The sequence below is a fragment of the Lynx rufus genome, unplaced genomic scaffold, assembly GCF_022079265.1.
Source record: "Lynx rufus isolate CCGP_SWC_20201006 ecotype Redwood Valley unplaced genomic scaffold, mLynRuf1.p SCAF_13, whole genome shotgun sequence".
NCBI classification, from domain to species: Eukaryota; Metazoa; Chordata; class Mammalia; order Carnivora; family Felidae; genus Lynx; species Lynx rufus.
The window spans coordinates 11,872,185-11,891,071 of record NW_025814827.1 but is presented as its reverse complement, the minus strand read 5'-3'; the positions used below and the strand labels follow the sequence as shown (position 1 = coordinate 11,891,071).

Sequence of the window (18,887 nt, the reverse complement as noted above, 5' to 3'; positions counted from 1 at the left end):
AAAAAAAAAACAAGAGGACTGCCTGGGTGGTTCATTTAAGTGCCCGATTCCAGCTCAGGTCATGATCTCATGGTTCATGAGTTAGAGCCCCACATAGGGCTCTGCGTGGACAGTGCACAGCCTGCTTCAGATCCTGTCTTCCTCTCTTTCTCTTTCTGTCCCTCTCCCCCGTTCATGCTCTCTCTCAAAAGTAAACATTAAAAAATAATATTAAAACCAAAAAAACTAATTCATCTTTCTTCAGCCTCTCTCCAAAACTAAAACCTGTTTGTTTCTCCCCTTTTTTCTTTCTTTTTCAGGTATGGGATACCATCCAACTGAATTTAAGCTGCACAGCCTGGCATTTTAGTCTGTTTGGTTTATAGCATATCTCCAGCACTTAGAATAGTGCCTGGCATGTATTAGGTGCTCAGTAAATATGTGTGGAATGAATCATTTCCCAACTATCTGAATCTGAAATTCTCTCTCTTTTTTTTTAATTTTATTAGAGAGAGAGAGCGAGTGAGCATGAGCAGAGGAGAGGGGAAGAGGGAGGGAGAGAGAGAGAATCCTAAGCAGGCTCCATGCTCAGCGTGGAGCCTGATGTGGGGCTCTATCCTATTACCCTGGGATCATGACCTGAGCCCAAATCAAGAGTAGGATGCTCAATTGACTAAGCCACCCAGACACCCTCCTCAGTCTGAAATTCTGATCGTACCTGACTCCTTTACTGATTTACCTGCATGTCTGTTACCTCATGAAGTTAAGTTCCTTATACATATATCCTGAGTGTCTTTTGAATCCTTCCTGTCATCCCCTTCCTTCATTTTTACTGGGTTTATTGTAACAGGCATCTAGCTAGGATCCCTCCTTTTCAATCTCTTTTAGTCTACCCCCTTGAGTTAGTTTTACCTTTAAATATAGAAATCTAATGACATGATTCCCTTTTTTTAATTCCTTAGTAGTTTCTTAATACCTGGAAAGATAAATCCCAATCTCACTCTCCCTGTTCTCTTTATTCCAGCCAAATCAAACAACTTGGAATTCTTTAAATATATAGTGTTTGTTACTGCCTGTGCACCTTTGAATGAATGGGTTGTTCCTTGGAGTACACTTTGTTCTTTACTTGGGAAACTCCTCCTTGTGCTTTAGCCCACTCACGTATGAAGTCTTCTCTGTCCCTTCTGGCAGTCACTCCCTAGGCCAGTACTTGAAGCCCGTTGTTCATCCTTATTGTACTTTTTTACCAGTTTGTCCTCCAATCTAAAATGAAGTTTTGCAAGCAAGGACATAAACTTTGTATTGATTCTACAAATAAGGCATCTGTTTTTCTTAGCCTTATAAAGTTGTGTGATTTGCCATTTTATTACTTTGTTGAATGGATTTGTATTAGAATAAGGACCATGTTTAGTAGTAAAAGCATTAAAAACCTATTAACTAGAATATAGTTACTCTTACATTGTTGGGTTTGCCTAATGCACTACCTCGGTTAAAGAGATTTTTTAAGAGCAGATTCTTTCCAATATCAGAATATTATGATGTCTTTCTAAGTTATGGTATTTAAGAAACCTTCAGTCCCTTGAAAGATGAATTGTGCCACTCAATTTCTATAGGATTTTGTGAGCCCCATATGTTAAGTATGTTATACAAAATTCTAAATTTCATATAGTGTTGGTATTTGGGGGTTTGTTGGTCATTTTTAGAAGAACTGAGCTAAAGAGTAGTTGTTAAAAAATGAAATATAGTTTAGCAAGGCTTGACTGTTTTGTGACAGATGTTTCAGTCCCACTTCAGAGGATATTTATACTGAAAACAGAACCATATTATGCAACTTTAAGCAAAAATCAAAATATGAAACTAAGGATTTATGAAAACTAACGTGCAAACCCAGATCCAAAAATAGATTAAAACTCTTGAACAACTTTTGTTCTTCTTACAAAAGATAAGTTTGCTTTACCAGAGGACTATAAAATAGCAAGTACCCTCTTTCCTCTTTGACAAACATCTTGAGTTTTGATGGAGTTCAGGTGTCTAAATCAAATTAATCATATTGGAAAATATTGAAAAAGTTTGCATGTGGAGTCAGAGATCCTGTGGTCTAGGGAATCCTGGCAAATGGGAGAGAACCAGAAGGAGAACACTGGACAGGCAAATGTCCAAGTTTTCAGAATTATGGATCCTTAAACTACATTGATCTGTAGCAAAATCCTAGAGCAAAATGTAAATAGATAGTGTGAGCTACTTGCTCTCTCCTTCCTGATCATGCCTAAGCTTTTCTGGAGTAACATGATATAAAGGGGAAGAGTTTAAGTTTCAGAGTCAGACATACCTTGGTTAAAATCCTGGCCCTGCCACTTAATAACTGAGTAATTACAGACAAATCAATTAACCTTCCCAGGGCTCTGTTTATTTTCTATCAAACAAAACTACCATCTACTTCATAGGGATATTAGGAGATTTAATGAGATAACATATGTAGAACTCCTGGCACACAGTAGACTCGTAATAAATTCTAATTATCTTCCCTTCACCACTTCGTGCTTTTCTTTACCCAGCACAGTTTAACTTCTGTGCATTACCCTTTCCTGTAATTTCAACTTCTTGCTAAGATTATTTGACAATAGCTCATTCTCCTTTTTCCCTTGACTTTTGGTGACACCATTCGGTTTTGATTCTCACTTCTTTATTACTGTATAGGTTCTGGAGCCAACTTGCCCAAGTTTGAATCCCAGTTTTATCACTTAGTAGCTGTATCACCTTGGCCAAACCTAACCTGTTTAGCCTTAGTATAGTTATCTTTGAAAGAAGATACTACCGGGGCACCTGGGTGGCTCAGTCAGTTAAGCGTTCGACTTCGGTTCAGGTCATGATCTTGCCATTCGTGAGTCCGAGCCCTACGTCCAGCTTGTGCTGACAGCTCAGAGCCTGGAGCCTATTTCGAATTCTGTGTCTCCCTCTCTCTCTGCCCCTCACCTGCGCATGCGCTCTGTCTCTCTCTCTCAAAAAATAAATAATAAACATTAAAAAATTAAAATTAAAAGTAGATGTTATTAAAACCACAATGAGATAATACTTTACACCTGTCAGAATGGCTAAAATTAAAAACACAAGAAACAACAGATGTTAGTGAGGATGTAGGGGAAAAAAAAAACCCTCATGCACTTTTGGTGAGAATGCAAACTGGTACAGCCACTGTAGTAAACAGTATGGAGTTTCCTCAAAAAATTAAAAATAGAATTACTATTGGGGTGCCTGGGTGGCTCAGTTGGTTGGGCATCCGACTTTGGCTCAGGTCATGATCTCACAATTCATGTGTTCGATCCCCACATCGGGCTCTGTGCTGACAGCTCGGAGCCTGGAGCCTACTTCATATTCTTTGTCTCCCTCTCTTTCTGCCCCTTTCCGACTTGCGCTCTGTGTATCTCTGCGTCTCAAAAATAAAGAAATGTAATAAAAAAAATTTTTTTAATATAATTACTATATAATCCAGTAATCCTACTACTGGGTATTTATGGGGAAAATGAAAACACTTGAATTCAAAGACATATATGCACCCATATGTTTAGTGCAGCGTTATTTACAATAGCCAAGATATAGAAGCAATCCATGTGTCCACTGAGAACTGAATGGATAAAGAAGTCACATACATATCTACAATGGAATAGTACTCAGCCATGAAATCTTGCCATTTGTGACAATAAAAATAGACCTAGAGGATGTTAAACTAAATAAGTCAGAGAAAGAAAATACCATATATGTTCACTCGTGTGGAATTTAAGAAACAAAATAAAAAGGCAAAAAAACAGACTCTTAAATACAGAGAACAAATTGGTGGTTGCTAGAGGAGAGGTGGTGGGGGAATGGGTAAAATAGGTGAAGGGGATTAAGAGTACACTTATCATGATGAGCACTGAGTAATATAGAGAATTACTGAATCACTATATTGTACATCTGAAACTAATATAACACTTTATGTTAATTATACTTAAATAAAAATAAATTTTAATTTTTTTAATTTTTAACTTTTTTTAGGTTTATTTATTTTGAGAGAGAAAGAGAGAGTACATGCACATGAGCAGGGGAGAAGCAGAGAGAGGGAGAGGGAGAGAATCCCAAGCAGGTTCCACACTGTGAACATGGAGCTCCGCATGGGGCTTGAACCCATGAACCGTGAGATCATGACCTCAGCTGAAATCAAGAGTCAGATGCTTAACCCCACACGTCTGGCTCTGCACTGACAGAGTGGAGCTTGGTTGGGATTCTCTCTCCTTCTCTATCTCCCCCTCCACTGTGTGTGTGCACACGCATGCATGTGATCTTTCTCTCTCTCTCAAAATAAATATTAAAAAAAAAAAAGCCTGAGGAGGATTTGTTAAATAAAAATAAATAAAAGTTATTATATTACTACAGCAGATGGTTTTGAGGAATACATATAAAATGCTTTGAAAAGTACGTGGCACACATGTAGCAAGAAGTAAATTAAAGTTTACCTCTGTCATCATGATTATTATAATTTTCAGGTTCTTTGTGGTCTTTTCTTCCTGGATTTAATCCTTTAAATGATGATACTCCTTATTTTCTCTCTCGAGCCTTCTTTTTTTTTTCCTCTCTATCCTCTATGCTTGGGCTCTCTCACCTAAGCAAGCTCATGGCCTCTATTAACTACTGTCCTGAACTTTCTTCTCAGTTCCAGTCCTGCATATCTAACTGCCTACTTAAAACTCATGTCCAGAATTTAATTTGTTTCCTAATTCTGTCCCACCAACAATGGTATTAACTTTTTGCATCCTTAATGGCATTGATTTAATTACTTGTTCACATTTGTTTACCCCACCAGATCTAGGGACAGGGATCATATTAGATTTATCACTTGCCATAATACAGTGCTTATACCATGTTAAGTATTTGATATTTCTGAATGAAGAAGGGAATCCAGAAAACTTTTGCTTATTAGAAACCATTTAAGTCCTTAACCAAGGTACTATAAACTTTCTTTCTCTCTCTGTGTTCCCAGTACAGTTGTTGGGTAGGTAGATTGGAATGCCTGGATTTCTTCTGGGTATTTGAAAAAGCCTTTCATGATATTCTTGATGACGTGTTGATGAAATGTGAATTGGATGGCGATACAGCTGGGTGACTTTATAGCTGGCTAAAGGGCTATATTTAAAGAGTATTGATTACTAGATGTTTGTCAGCTAGGTGAAGGTGGTGCACCATAAGACTCTGCCTTTGGGCTACTTTGATTCAACACTTTTTGCATAACTTGCCTGACTTAATATAAACTAGGCATATAAATCTTTGGGTAGTATATAGTGATCTGGATTTTTTCAGTTGTGATGGATACCTTGCTCAAGCTAGTTTAAGCAAACAAGGAATTTATATGTTCTCACAGATAGAGTTGATTAGTTTCCAGCAGGAGCTCAAATAATGTCATCAGGATTCTGTCTTTGCTCCTTTCCCTATTCTCCTTTCCCCTGAATTGGCTTTATTCTTAGTCAAGTCTTTGTCATCTATTCGGAAGAATGGTTATTAGCAGCCCCAATTTTAATTAGTCCTTCCAGCCTAAGAGATCAGAGGAAGAATCTCCATGGCCTTTGAAGAACCTATTTCATGTATTTTGTGTAGAGTTGGGCCCACTCCTGTACTGGAATTAGGTTGTTACGGGTTTTTCACAGGAAAGAGAAATTCCTCTACCAGAAGAAGAAGGAAAGGAAAGCATGATGAAAAGCCAAAATTGTACTATCACAAACCACTACAAATGGAGAGCATTAAGTTCTGAATGTCTGAGAGACTGACAATGTTATAAGAGACTGAAAGGCGGAATTAAATTAACAATATATTGTTATTATTACTATCAGCAGCAGCAGCTAATATTTATTGAACTTTTGCTGTGTTTTGGGCATCATATACTAAGCACTTTATATTCAGTTAATTGCTACAGTGGCCCTATGAAATACAGGCACTCATTATGTTTTTATTTTACAGAATGAAGTAGAATCAGAAAGATTGCATAATGTGTCTGTGACCTCCCAGCTATTAAATAATAGAGCTGAGATATCAACCAGTATGTCTTTTAGGAAGATGAGCATTTAAAATTTTAAATCATTATCTACATTTTTGTTACATGAACAAATAAGGTATAAAACCGTATATATAGTACACTGTCATTTGCTTAAAAAGAATAAAGGTACATATAAGCAAGCAAATACATATGCATTATGTTGGTAGCTTCTTGGAAAGGAAACTGGGAGTCAGGGATGAAAGAGAATCTTTTCAGTTTGAGTAGAAAAGATCTAGGGAGTTGTTTGTTGTTGTTGTTGCTGTTGTTGTTAATTTTCTAATTTATTTTGAGAGAGATAGCATGTGAGCAGGGGAGGAGCAGAGAGAGGGAGAGAATCCCAAGCAGTCTTGGCACTGTCTGCTCAGAGCCCAATGCGAGCTTGAACTCAAAAACCATGAGATTGTGACCCGAGCAGAGATCCAAGAGTCAGTCACTTAACCAGCTAAGCCAAGCCACCCAAGCACCCGGATCTAGAGAGTTTTCATGAATGTTAATTTCAGTATGAGCTTCCAAGAGTGACTTGACTATTAGAATAACTAATAATGGGTATCATTCAAGATTGCCAAAATACTATAGGTACATTGCTAGGTCCTTAACCTATTAAAGAAGAATTTAATCTTTTAAACCACCTCAGTAAAGTATGGGGTTATTTCCTCACCCATATAGGTAGGTAGGGATGGAGTTCAAATGAGGTTTTTATGACTACCCTAATGGGAAATATTTCACCCTTGAGTGGTTAGTTCGATGATCTTTAAAATTCTTCCACACTATGCTATGATTTTTCTGTGCACATTCTTTTGGGAACACATACCTGATAGAAAGTGAGGTGCTATAGTATACACAGGCTCTCTAGGAACCCAAATCAGCTTTGCTGCTTATGGTGCTTTCTATAGAACGAATGATGTCTCACCAGAATTACCCATTGTTATACCAAATCATTGGCATTCTGTGACCTTCTAGGACACGAAATTACCCAGGAGACACTTGGGCAATGAAGCCTATCTTAGCAGATGGCCATTTCCTGCTTGGTTCAACAGTGCTAACGTGTCCATAATCAGGAGTTAATCTGTACTGCACAATACCCTTTGTACCACTTTGAAGTTTATCTCTGTAATGCCTTTAGTTGAAATAGCATGGACAAGGAAGACTTCTGTAAGAAATGATGGTTCCTGGTTAATTGAGGAACCGTTTGAAAATTTCTTTTAGACGATGGTATGTTTAACTTCTGAACTACTAAGCTATATTTTCAGAGAGGTCTTATCCGTGGCAATTTGAAAACAAATAGGTGCTAGAGAGACGACTGATTTTCCCTCTTCCCACAATGGTAAGGTCAGTTTTATCAGTAATGATCGTCATTCATTTGTCCATTTACTAAACCATTAAGTGAGCTCTTCATTCTCCCAAATGCTTAAAACACTCATTGCCCAACTGCTGAAATTTATTATTACCTAACTTGTAAGCATCCCTTACTTACAAAATCCTTGATCCTAAGAGCAGTCTTTCCTACTCACCTCCTGCTAATAATTTTCCCTGGCTCGTGTCTCTTTTTCCTCCACTGTTACTTCCAAACGGCCCTGTTGTGGAAGACGCTCTTGTTTGCCCACTGAACAGGCAATCTCCCTCAACTTCCTTGTTAACAGAATCTTCAGGGATCATATGGACATATGGTTCTGGAGAAGCTGATGACTTCTTCAATCCCAGAACATGATGATTCGTTCTCAAAATGTGATTCTCAGACCCCTAGATATGTGTGAGAGTTTCTCAGACGTTCTCCTAGATCAGAACTATTTTCATAATAATAGTAAGACATTATTTGCGCTTTTCTCTCTGTTGACATTTGCACTGATAATGCAAAAGCAGTGGTGGGTAAAATGGCTAGTATCTTGGCACAAATGAGATAAGTGGCACCAGATTGTACTAATAGCCCTCACATTCTTCACTGCTATGACCTCACAGTAAAAGATAAAAATTTGGTGGGGGGGGGGGGGGAGGGGGCACCTGGGTAACTCAGTCGGTTAAACGTTCGACTTTGGCTCAGGTCATGATCTCACCATTTGCGAGTTCGAGCTGTGCATCAGGCTCTCTTTGTCAGCATGGAGCCCACTTTAGATCCTCTGTTGCCCTTTCTCTCTGCCCCTCCCTTGCTTGTGTGCGCGCTCGCTCTCTCTCTCTCTCTCTCTCAAAAATAAATAAATGTTTAAAAAAAAGATAAAAATTTTGGAAAAGTTTGAGAAGGATTGATATTAATCTCCTTTGAATGTTTGGTAGAAGTCACCATTGAAGCTATATGATCCTGAACTTTTATTCATCTGGAGGTTTTTGATTATTGATTCAATCTCCTTAGTAGTAATTAGTTTGTACTTTTTACTTCATCATGGTTGAGTCTTGATAGGTTGTATGTTTCTAGGAATTTAGGTCATCCAATTTGTTGGCATATAATTACTCTTAGTGATGTCTTATGACCTTTTGTATTTCTGTGATGTCAATTATAACATGTCCTCTTGCATTTCTGATTTTATCTGAGTTCTTTCTCTACCACGCCCCCCCCCATGAGTCTAGCTAAAGTCTTGTCAGTTTTGCTTATCTTTTCAAAGAACCACCTCTTCATTTCCTAGGTCCTCTTTACTGTCTTTTGAGTCTTTATTTCATTTATTTCTGCTCTAATCTTTGTTATATCCTCCCTTCAACTAACTTTGAACTTCATTTGTTCTTCTTTTTCTAATTCCTTCTACTTTCTAGTTTCTAGTTGTTATAAGACTTTTTTTTCTTGGGGTGCCTGGCTGGCTCAGCTGGAAGAGTATGCGACTTTAAAAAAAATTTTTTTTAATGTTTATTTTTGAGAGACAGGGTGTGAGTGGGGTAGGGGCAGAGAGAGAAGGAGACACAGAATCTGAAGTAGGCTCCAGGCTCTAAGCTGTCGGTTCAGCTCGAACTCCTGGGGCTTGAACTCACTAACCGAACCGCAAGATCATGACCTGACCCGAAGTCGGAAGCTTAACCGACTGAGCCACCCAGTGCTCTGTCTCTGAAAGTTGAATAAATGTTTAAAAAAAAGTCTGTTTTATCTGGTATAAATATAGCCACTCCAGCTTTCTTTTGGTTTCCATTTGCATAGTGTTTCTTTTTTCAACCCTTCACTTTAAATCTCTGTGTGTTCTTACATCTAAAGTGAATATCCTTATAGGTAGCATATAGATGGGTCTTGTTTTTTCATCCATTCAGCTGCTCTGTTTCCTCCTTTTTTTTTTTTCTTTTTAATGTTTATTTGCTTTTGAGAGGGAGAGAACAAGCAGTGAATGGAGCAGAGAGAGAGGGAGACAGAATCTGAAGCAGGCTCCAGGCTCTGAGCTGTCAGCACAGCTGGGGCTTGAACTCACAAACCACGAGATCATGACCTGAGCCAAAATCAGACACTCAACCAACTAAGCCACCCAGGTGCCCCAGCTGCTCTGTTTCTCTTGACTGGAAAGTTTAGTCTCCTTACATTTAAAGTAATTATTGATACTTTATAAGTAATACCATTGTATGTCAACTATACTTCAATTAAAAAAATAAATAGGGGTGCCTGTGTGGCTCAGTTGGTTAAGCATCCAACTGATTTTGACTCAGGTCATGATCTCACAGTTGATGAGATCGAGCTCCGAGTCAGGCTTTATGCTAACAGTGTAGGGTCTTCTTGGAATTCTCTCTCTCCCTCTCTCTCTGCCCCTCCCCAGCTCATGTGTAATAAATAAAAAAACATTTTAAATTGAACGAATGAATGAATGAATGAATGAATGAATGAATATAATTTAAAATACAGTAATTATTGATAGATACATATTGCCATTTTGTTAATCGTTTTGTGACTCTAACTGTAGTTCCTCTCTATTCATTTCTGTTGCTCTTTCCTTTGTCGTTTGATGACTTTCTTTAGTAGTGTGCTTATATTGCTTTCTCTTTCTCTTTTGTGTGCTGACTACAGGTTTTGTTTAGAGGCTACCATGAGTTCTACATATAACAACCTATATCTATAACAGCCTGTTATAGTTGATAACAACTTAAGTTTGATTCCATTCTAATGCTTAATATTTTTATTTTCCCCTTACCCAGGTTTTGTTATTGATGTCATATTTTATATCTTTTTATCTTGTGTATCCCTACTAATTATTGTGTATCCCTACTAATTATTATTACTAATTATTGTAATCATAGTTACTTTTCCTACTTTCATCATTTAGCCTTTACACTAGCTTTATATATGATTAATCCACTACTTTAACTATATATAGAAGAGGAGGGAACTCTTTCAAACTCATTTTATGAGGCCAGCATTACCTTGACACCAAAATAGACAAGGATGCTCCAAGAAAAGAAAATTATGAGCCATTATCCTTGATGAACACACGTACAAAAATTAGCAACAAAATAGTAGCAAACCGGGGTACCTGGGTGGCTCAGTCGGTTGAGCGTCCTACTTCAGCTCAGGTCAATATCTCACATTCCATGAGTTCTAGCCTCACATCGGGCTCTGTGCTAACAGCTCAGAGCCTGGAGCCTCCTTCAGATTCTGTGTCTCTTTCTCTGTCTGCCCCTACCCCCTCACTTTCTGTCTCCATCTCTGTCTCTCTCTCTCTTTCAAAAATAAGTAAACATTTTTAAAAAATGTTTAAATATTAGCAAACCAAATTCAGTTCAAAAGCATCATACACCATATCAAGTGGGATTTATTCCAGGAATGCAAAGATATTTCAGCATCTGCAAATCAGTGTTACACAACACATTAACAAAAAGAAGGGTAAAAATTATATGATCATCTCAGTAGATGCAGAAAAAGCATTTGACAAAATTCAGCATCCACTCATGACAAAAACTCTCAACAAAGTGTGTGTAGAGGGAACATACCTCAACATAATAAATGTATGCCAAGCTCAGAGCTAACATCTTACTCAGTGGTGAAAAGCTTTCAGCTTTTCCCTTAAGATCAGGAACAAGACAAGGGTGCCCACTCTTGCCTCTTTATTCAACATGATATAGGATACCCTAGCCAGAGCAATTATGTAAAAAAAAAGAACTAAAAGACATACAAATTGGAAAGGAGGAAGTAAAACTGTCTCTATTTACAAATGACATGATATCTATAGAAGACCCCAAAGACTCCATTAAAAAAACTATTGGAGGGGCGCCTGGGTGGCCAGTCAGTTGAGCGTCCGACTTCAGCTCAGGTCATGATCTCACTGTCCGTGAGTTCGAACCCCACATCGGGCTCTGTGCTGACAGCTCAGAACCTGGAGCCTATTTCAGATTCTATGTCTCCCTTTCTCTCTGCCCCTCCCCATTCATGCTCGCTCGCTCTCTCTCTCTCTCTCTCTCTCTGTCAAAAATAAACATTAAAAAAAATTTTTTTTCAACTATTGGAACTAATAAATGAATTCACTGAAGTTGCAGGATACAAAATCAGTACAAAAACCTAGTGCATTTCTATACACTAATAACAAAATATCAGAAAGAAATTTAAGAAAAGTCCATTTACAGTTGGATCAAAAAGAATGAATTAGGGCTAAATTTAACAAAGGAGACGAGAGACTTGTATACTGAAAACCACAAGACATTAATGAAAGAAATTAAAGACAACATAAATGGAAAGGTATTTCATGTTCATAGATTGGAAGAATCAGGATCATTAAAGTATCCATACTACCCAGTGCAGTCTACAGATTCAGTGCAGTCACTGTCAAAATTCCAATGGCATTTTTCACAGAATTAGAATAATAAAATTTGTATCGAACCACAAAAGACCCCAAACAACCAGAACGGTCTTGAGAAATAAGAACAAAGCTGGAGGCATCCTGCTCTGATTTTTTTTTAATTTTTTAATGTTTATTTTTATTTTTGAGAGAGAGAGAGGAGACAGAGAGAGAGAGATGGTGTGAGCAGAGAGAGAGGGAGACACAGAATATGAAGCCAACTCCAAGCTGTCAGCAAAGAGCCCAGTGCGGAGCTTGAGCTCACGAACCATCAGATCATGACCTGAGCCAAAATCAGATGCTTAACTGACCAAGCCACTCAGGTGCCCCTCATTCTCCCTGATTTTAAATTCTATTACAGAGCTACAGTAATTAAAACAGAATGGTATTGGCGTAGAAACATTAGATCGGTGGAACAGAATAGAGAGCTCAGAAATAAACCCAAGCATATACAGGCAATTAATATATGACAAAGGAGCCAAGAATATGCAGTAGAGAAAGGACAGTCTCTTCATTAAACAGTATTGGGGGGCGTCTGGGTGGCGCAGTCGGTTAAGCGTCCGACTTCAGCCAGGTCACGATCTCGCGGTCCGTGAGTTCGAGCCCCGCGTCAGGCTCTGGGCTGATGGCTCAGAGCCTGGAGCCTGTTTCTGATTCTGTGTCTCCCTCTCTCTCTGCCCCTCCCCCGTTCATGCTCTGTCTCTCTCTGTCCCAAAAATAAATAAACGTTGAAAAAAAAATTAAAAAAAAAAACAGTATTGGGAAAACTGGACAGCCACGTGTAAAGGAATGAAACTTGACTACCATCTTACAACATACATAAAAATTAACCCCAAATGGATTAAAGACTTGAATGTAAAACCTGAAGCCATAAAACTCCTAGATGATAACATACATGGTAAGCTCCTTGACATAGTCTTGGCAACGATTTTTTTAATCTGACACCAGAAGCAAAAGCAACAAAAAGAAAAATAAACAAATGGGACTACATCAAAACATAAAGCTTCTGCACGCACAGCAAAGGAAACTATCAACAAAATGAAAGACAATCTGCCGAATGGGAGAAAATATTTGCAAAGCATATATATCTGATGGGGGTTTATACCCAAAATATATGAAGAACTCAAGCCACTCAACAGAAAAAAAAAAAAAAAGTTGAAAAACTAGGCAGAAGATCTGAATAGACATTTTCCCAAAGACATACAAAAGGGCAAAGGTATATAAAAAGATGTTCAACATCATTAATCATCAGGGAAATAAAAATCAAAGCCACAATGAGATATTACTTCACACCTATTAAGATAGCTATTACCAAAACAACAAGGAATAACAAATACTGGTTAGAAAGTGGGGAAAAGTTCACTGCTGATGGGAAAGAAGTAAACTGGTAGAGCCACTATGCAAAACAGTGTGGAGGTTTCTCAAAAAAATAAAAATAGAACTACTACGTGATCCAGCGATTTCACTTCTAAGTATTTATCTGAAGAAAACAAAATCACTAAAAGATGTATGTACCCCCATGTTTATTGCAACATTTTTTACAGTGGTCAAGATATGGAAACAATGTAAGAGTCCATCAGTGGAGGAATCAATAAAGAAGACATGGGGTATATACAATGGGATATTACTCAGCCACAAAAAGTAATTAAATCTTGCTATTTTCATGGGTCAACTATACTTAAAAAAACAAAAAAAATCAGCCATTAAAAAACAGTGGGGGGAAATCTTGTCATTTGTGACAACATGAATGGGACCTTCAGAGCATTGTGCTAAATGAAATTTGAAAGAGAGAGACAGCATGAGCAAGGGAGGGGCAGAGAGATGGAGAGGGGATCTCAGTGTGTCAGACAGAGCCCGACATGGGGCTCAATCTCACAAACAGTGAGATTATGACCAGAGCCAAAATCGAGAGTCGGACACTCGATGTCCGACTGACTGACATCTGACTGAGCCACCCAGGCCCCCTCTAGGCATCCAACTCTTGATTTCAGCTCAGGTCATGATCTCACAGTTTGTGAGATCAAGCCCCGTATTAGGCTTTGCACTGACAGAGTGGAGCCTCCTTGGGATTCTCTGTCTCCTTTTCTGTCTGCCCCTCACCTGCTTGCACACCTGCTGTCTCTCTTTCTCTCAAAAATATACAAACGTTAAAAAAAAACTCTTTATATGTATTGTATATTAATTGTATCTCACCTTTTGAGTACATGTCCTTTTGGGGTTTTTTTGTTGTTTTTTTTTTAGTGTTTATTTTTTTATTTTTTTTATTTAAAAAAAATTTTTTTTAATGTTTATTTTTGAGACAGAGACAGACAGAGCATGAACAGGGGAGGGTCAGAGAGAGAAGGAGGCACAGAATCTGAAACAGGCTCCAGGCTCTGAGCTGTCAGCACAGAGCCCGACACGGGGCTCGAACTCACAGAGTGCGTGAGATCGTGACCTGAGCCGAAGTCGGCCGCTTAACCGACTGAGCCACCCAGGCGCCCCTTAGTGTTTATTTTTGAAGGAGAGAGAGACAGAGTGCAAGCATGGGAGGGGCAGAGAGAGAGGGAGACACAGAATCCCAGGCAAGCTATAGGCTCTGAGCTGTCATCACAGAGCCTTACGTGGGGCTTGAATCCATGAGCCATGAGATCATGACCTGAGCCGAAGTCGGACACTCAACAGACCAACTCAACAGCCACCAAAGTGCCCATGTCCTTTTGTATTCTATGTGACAAAATGGAAATACATGTAAAGCAATTGCAACTGAGTTGCAAGCTGACCTAGCCTGGTTTTGTGTGTGTGTGTGTGGAATGTCGTTTTTACCTGAAAGAACAACTGACAGTACAGGTATTCAGAGTTGGGTATTTAGCAGACATTTTCTTAAAAATAAATGAAATAAGCCTGTTGACTCCAAGGAAGACAATTGACGCTCTTTGTTATTAATGATAAAATATGAGCTTTCCAGCAAACATTATAATTTTGCAAAATTTGTATCTGCCCCCCCATCCGTTTGACAGCCTGCCAATACTTAAAAGGTTTTCTGATGAGCTCAGAGGCAGTATCAACAAATATGACTTCTTTATATTAAAAGAATGTGTCAGTGTTTGAAAGAGCTGTATAACTCATTGAACCAATATTTTCCAAATGACTAATATATGATGTTAAAAATCATGCATGGGTAAGAGAAGCATTCAAAGTACTAGACAGAGCAGTGGATTGTAATGTAACAGAGTACAAAAGGTTCAACAATATAGTTTCAGATTCCACATTGCCACTAACCTTTAAGAACTATCATTTGTTCAGTTTTGGTGTCATATCAAAGAACAGCCACAATGATCTGAAAAGGATACATATATGAAATCTTTGTGAGGCCAGTTTTCTTTATGTAGTTCAACACATTTTATCAGCAGATTGAATGCAAAAACAGGCATGAGAATCTAGCTGTCTTAAACCAGCCATTGAAGAGATTTGCAAAATGTAAATCAACGCCACTGCTCTTTTTATCCCTTTCTTTTGAAAAATTACAGCTATTTTTATTTAAAATGTTATATATATTCGTACATCTATCAATAGATATATTCCATATCAGAGTTCTTTGGGATCTGCAATTTTTTGTTAATCTTTTTGTTTTGAGATAATTAATAATTGTAATAAATAATGCAGAGAGATCTCATGTAGCCTTTACCTAGTTTCCCCCAATGGTAACACCTTGCAGAGCTATTGTACAATATCACAACAGGAATATTGACATAATGCAATCTCCCTGTCTTGTTAAGATTTCCCCATTTTACATGTGTTCACTTGTATATTTTTCTGTGTGTGTGTATTAAGTTCCATGCGATTTTATTATGTGTAAGCTTGGGTATTTACCACACAGAATACAGAACATCTCCATCACTATAAGAATCCTTTGTGTTGTCCTTCCTAGCCATACTCAACTCTCTTCTACATGCCACCAACCCTTCCTTCTGGCCACTACTAATCTGTTCTTATGTGTCACTTTTGTCATTTTGAAATCATTAGTTGTTTAAAATAAGTTAATTAGTACATGTTAAATCTTTCACTTTTAAAAAAAATTTTTTTAATGTTTATTTTTGAGAGAGAGAGGCAGTGTAAGACAGGGAGGGGCAGAGAGAGGGAGACACAGAATCCGATGCAGGCTCCAGGCTCTGAGCTGTCAGCACAGAGCCTGACGCGGGGCTCAAACTCATGGACTGTGAGATCATGACCTGAGCCGAAGTCAGACGCTTAACCACCTGAGCCACCCAGGCGCCCTGTTCACTTTTAATTTCTAATACAGTATATATCAATTGATAAAGCCTACATAAATAAAAGCTCTGTAAGGTTCTCAGTTTTTAAGACTCTAAAGGTTTCCCAAGACCAAAATGTTTAAGAACAGCTGGCTTGAAGCAGGAAGAATCATTCTCATTTCTCCTTCCCAAGCTACTACAGAACAAGATATGGTTTGTGATGTCTCAATTTAGAATTCTCATGTTTTCTCCTAGGACTGTCAATATGAATGATGATTAAGTTCTTTAGTACAGTTTGCCCCATCCATGAAACAGGTTAAATTGAGATTTTTCTGCTGACATCTGTGATTCTGAATGATTCAGAAAAAGGCTTTAGCTTCTGTTGTATTCACCTTATTTGGTCTGTGGGTTATTTTTTGTTTATTTGCTCATTTGCTTTTCTATCCTATGGGGGTAAGAGAATGGAGTAGAGATGACAAGCTCCAGCCCTGACTTTTTAGGAAATGAGTATGTGAAAGGAGGTAAGAATTGTGTTCAGGAGAGGAAGTAGTTGCAGCCAAAGAATGAATTTTTCTCATTCTTTATTCTTGAAAAGCTAATTCTCATGCTTCCCTTGGAATAGTACAGGAATGGGAGGGATCATCAACCTTCTGTAGAAAAAAAAGTCATTTCAGAGCTAGTACTTAGGTGGCTATCATCACTCATCAGCTGCAAAGTTAATAGCTTTGCTGAAGGAAAATGTGGTGAATTTCAAGCAGGCAGGAGATTGTAGAGTGAGAAGACTTAGAAGAGCAGAATAGATGCTTCTTTCAGCAAAAGCCTTTGCCACAGGAATGGGACACTACCATGTGATCTGTGTTATGCATTGACTTCATTTATGAGATTTTTTTTCTTTGTTACATTTCCAGCATAATATATCCATTCCCACACACAGAATTTAGACAGGATTGAATATTAGGATCATTTGATCTGCTCTTCCCTCTTTATCGGAAGAAATCTTTTGGGTTTGAGCCTGAGACTCTATTGTGATGGTTGCAGGAGAGCTCCCTGTGGCTAGTCTTACAGTCTTCAAATTATATGTTCACTTGCACTTGCATTTTCTACTACAAACTCCAACAGTCTCCACTGCTGACCTTGACCAGGTGCTGATTGGTTAAAATTGAGTGCTAAAGTAAGTCTTCTGTGAATAACAGAATACCTACCTTCAAAGAATTGTTTGATGTCTGGTTACGGTGCCAGCTACTGTGTCTTTCTTTTTCTCTTTTTTCCTCCTTGCCTTCTGCTACAAGATGTCGTAGAAATTAGGGGCGCCTGGGTGGCTCAGTCGGTTAAGCGTCTGACTTCAGCTCAGGTCACGATCTCGCGGTCCGTGAGTTCGAGCCCCACCTTGGGCTCTGGGCTGATGGCTCAGAGCCTGGAACCTGCTTCCATTCTGTGTCTCCCCCTCTCTCTGCCCCTCCCCCGTTCATGCTCTGTCTCTCTCTGTCTCAAAAATAAATAAAACGTTAAAAAAATATATTTAAAAGAAATAAAAAAGAAATTAACCAGAGTTACAAACAAATTCTTTTTCAAGGCAAGCTTATGTGGAATCTAGGAGTTCAGCAGACCTGCAGCCTCTTCTTTTCTTTTCCTTTCTTTTTCTTTCCCTTTCTTTCTTTCTTTCTTTCTTTCTCTTTCTTTCTTTCTTTCTTTCTTTCTTTCTCTTTTAACGTTTATTTATTTTTGAGACAGAGAGAGACAGAGCATGAATGGGGGAGGGTCAGAGAGAGAGGGAGACACAGAATCTGAAACAGGCTCCAGGCTCTGAGCTGTCAGCACAGAGCCTGATGCAGGGCTCGAACTCACGGACCGTGAGATCATGACCTGAGCCGAAGTTGGATGTTTAACCAACTGAGCCACCCAGGCTCCCCTCTTTCTTTCTTTCTTTCTTTCTTTCTTTCTTTCTTTCTTTCTTTCTTTCTTTCTTTCTTTCTTTCTTTTTCTTCCTTCCTTCCTTCCTTCCTTCCTTCCTTCCTTCCTTCCAAGAGGCAGGTTCAAAGAGTGTTGGAAAAGGAAGTGATTTCCTCCTTCACTAACACTTAAATGTTGTATTGTGTTGTGATTTACATGGAATATTCTATTGCATTGTGTCAAGAGCTTTGTGAAAAGGGAGAATTCAGTTGCTCTGTGGTTTCTTCTTTTTTTTTAATTTTTTTTTAACGTTTATTTATTTTTGAGACAGAGAGAGACAGAGCATGAACAGGGGAGGGGCAGAGAGAGAGGAAGACACAGAATCTGAAACAGGCTCCAGGCTCTGAGCGGTCAGCACAGAGCCCGACGCGGGGCTCGAACTCACAGACCGTGAGATCATGACCTGAGCCGAAGTCGGATGCTTAACCGACCAAGCCACCCAGGCGCCCCAGTTGCTCTGTGGTTTCGACCCATCGGGCTCTTTAAAATAAGCAATTACTGAACTTTCAGGATAAGCAAAGATAAACCGTAATTATTTTTTAAAAAATACATTAAATTTATTTTATCTCAATCTCAGTCAACAGGAGGCAGTTCAAATAACTGAGGATTTTTTCCTTTGTATTTTAATTTGAGAAACAACATAATAAATTCATAAATAGGATTTTAAATTTTTTTTTCAACGTTTTTTATTTATTTTTGGGACAGAGAGAGACAGAGCATGAACGGGGGAGGGGCAGAGAGAGAGGGAGACACAGAATCGGAAACAGGCTCCAGGCTCCAAGCCATCAGCCCAGAGCCCGACGCGGGGCTCGAACTCACGGACCGCGAGATCGTGACCTGGCTGATGTCGGACGCTCAACCGACTGCGCCACCCAGGCGCCCCCATAAATAGGATTTTAAATAAATACCTGTTCTTCTTTTTAATAACCCACAGTAAAA

General features: G+C 38.7%; 1 protein-coding gene across 1 annotated transcript in view; it reads left to right on the top strand.

The window, feature by feature from the left end:
- ZNF609 (zinc finger protein 609) overlaps positions 1-18,887 on the top strand; it is a 209,109-nt gene that overhangs the window by 125,989 nt on the left and 64,233 nt on the right. The window lies entirely within an intron of this gene.